A 3,077-nucleotide genomic window follows, 5' to 3' on the forward strand; every position below is an offset into this window, starting at 1 on the left:
TATTTCACTTGTAAATTTTTCTAAAAAAAAACGGAAAAGGAAAAAAATGAGAGTAACATTTCCCCACATGTAGAATTTAGAAATTAATTCTGCCAGCAAAGCCTGTAAGGCATTAATCTGACACTTTTACAATGCTGATTTGTATAATTTTTTGGTGGGTTTGGAACTAAAATCATGTACAAGTTGTTGCCTGCAATAACATTTTGCAAGTAACCTATTAAAATTCCCTTGAGTTTAAAAGGTTTCTTCATTTAATTGCTTACAATATAAAGCAGCAATAAATTATGTTTGTATGATAATCTGTTCATCAAGAAGAACACTAGAAAACAAATGCTTCTCAATGGGGAAAGGTTGGCAGCAGCTTCTGGATTTGTGTAATTAAGACCTGTACTTGCTGGTCAGCGTTTCCCAACTGGCAGACTCCCAGCAGGGAATTAAACCAGCATATTCTAGCTCAGCATGAATTCTGTGGGGCTTGTTCAGCTTCTGCTAATGGAAGCTACGGTTGTTCCTAAATACACCAAAGGAATATTTCCTTTTTTTTTTCCAAAGGGAAACATTTCCTAAGGTAAGGAATATGTATACATGCACACAGACACACAGATGAAATACAAATTTAGAAAACGGAAGATAATTCAGTTTGACAGAGATAAATAATAGAAGTGTCACTTTATTGCACACAGGGAGCAATACAGCAAATAAATGGAAACCTGAAAGTACTGACTTCAACTCATAGAAAATATATTGAGCTTTCTTAGTGGAAGTCGACAGGCTCCTGCATTGTGTTATACTAAAATAACTTCCATGGTATGCCAAATTGCTAATGATATTATTATACTGATTTTTTTAAATGCTAAACATTTTTATGCTAGATTTTACCATACTTTTGCATTGAATAAGTAATGCTGTTTCACAAAGGAAGAAATACATAGAGAATCACAGAATCATTTAGGTTGGAAAAGACCTTTAGCATTGTTGAGCTCAAGTGAAAAGTTAACACTACAAATCCCACTACTAAAATAGGTCCCTAACCACCATATATACATATAAGAAGGCCACTTTATTCCAATTTCCAAAAGAAGATGAATTTTTAATTTGGGATTCTAACCTCGTACAGCAAAACAGAATCATCTTTCCTAATGGAGATATAAAATACATTATCTTTATTATGTGCTTGATTAAATACCTGTTACAATCTTAGTAACCTCTATTTGAATGTCAAACTTCTGAACTCAGTCTATGTCATAATTCAAAGTAAATGGACATCTGACCAACTAATATGTCTTTATTGACCAATTTTTTAGTATTGTGGCACTGGTGTACTTTGAAGCAAATTCTGCATTGCAAGTCCTCTGCTTACACCATTTCAAATATAAAATATCAGAAAGTAGCAAATTCTTACATAAGGATGAAAGTGCATGTTACATTTTACCCTTTTGGTCCTTCAACTCTGATCGTTCTACTCTGGGAAGCATGAAGTGTGACACCAAATTGAGTATTTCTGTCCGCAACTGTAAATTCACTACCATTGCTAAAATTATTTAAAGTTATATTTTGTATTATTCCATTAGCTTTATTTTCTGTCCGGCAAGGTAGCAAATATCAGGATTAATTCATATTGAACTTCCTAATGCCTTCAATGCCCCTGCTTCCCATTCCTTTTCCTTTCCCCAAAGCTACTTGCATTCCCTGATATCCTAAGATTTGTCAATGAAAATGGAGGTGCTGTGGGGACCTAGAGCTGGCATGTGCTATCTTTGCTTGCTAGAATACCTCCCATGGAGAGAGGACAGTGAGATACCTTTTCTAGAAGAGCCTCACTAAAAATGACCAGAGGCTATCACAAGCAGGTGGATTGGTGCTTTGCCCAACTACTCTGCATGTAGTGATGGGCATTTTTCTTTTCAGTTTATTATGGTTTGTTGGATGGCTTTCATAGCAAGTACCAAAAATTGCTTGCTTCTAAATTGCCAGGTGAAGAAACATAGGCATTTCTTTAACTTACATGAGCAGTAGTGTGCAATGTAAGATTCATAATATACAAATAATTCATAGTATACATAATATACAAATTCAAAGCTATACCTATCCCTTTCCATACTTCTGTGTATGGAAAATGCCTAGCCTTGAGCATTTAACAATTTCTTACAACAATATTTTAGCACAACATTTTGAAAAATATGTTTCAACCTTCATAGTTTGTCCTAGGAAGGAGAAACTATTCTTAACTGAAGTGCATTGCAGATAATAAATATTCAGAGATTTTTTTTACCACATACACATTTTACAGCATTTCTGGACTTTTTCACTTTCTCTCTTGCATCTTTTTCCTCATGCATCTGTGCTGTATCCTAGCCTAGGTTGCCATTAAGACCTCTCTCATTTCATTTTCAAATGCTATAGTTTTTTATTTGAATAACCTCTTGCTTCTTGCTAAACACATTGCAGAAACACATAGACCAGACAAAAGAAATACTCCCTCTTAAATATTTATGTTGGAAAACTCCGTTGTAAAGTATTTCAGTTGAATGAGATCTCTGTTCCATCCCCACATATTATGGAAACTTAGTCCAAGCTAAGCAAGAGTAAAATAAAAGTTTGCAGGGCAGGGAGTGCTTATCAAAAATGTTTGTGCTGCTGATCTAAAATTCTGTTGAGCGTTTATTTTTATGTTGTTTTTAGTTGAATGCATAGCTTTGTGTCACTTGTATGTATTTTAAAGGAAAGTCTTGGACTAAATTCCAGGAAGAGCCCGATCTCAAAGCTGGCTGACCTTTTGGTGTTGACACATTTGTCAGAGTTCTGAAAGAGTTTTAAAACTGCCAAAAGCAAGTAGCAAGAGAAGCATTCTCTGCATAAACCTAGACACATTCAGATTTCTTTAAAAAGTAAGTGAATTAATGGGGTATTGATTTACTTTCACAGCTCAATTGCCTAACTTAAACTGATGCTGATACGTAATATGTGTGTCTGCTAACTGGGCATATACATCTTTCAGGACTTAATGGTTCTTGAGTTTGTACATCAACAAGTATATAAAACACTATCCTCTTGCTAACTCCTTTTTTTTGTCAGTT

Source organism: Poecile atricapillus, chromosome 2 (assembly GCF_030490865.1).
Source record: "Poecile atricapillus isolate bPoeAtr1 chromosome 2, bPoeAtr1.hap1, whole genome shotgun sequence".
In the NCBI taxonomy this organism is placed as follows: Eukaryota; Metazoa; Chordata; class Aves; order Passeriformes; family Paridae; genus Poecile; species Poecile atricapillus.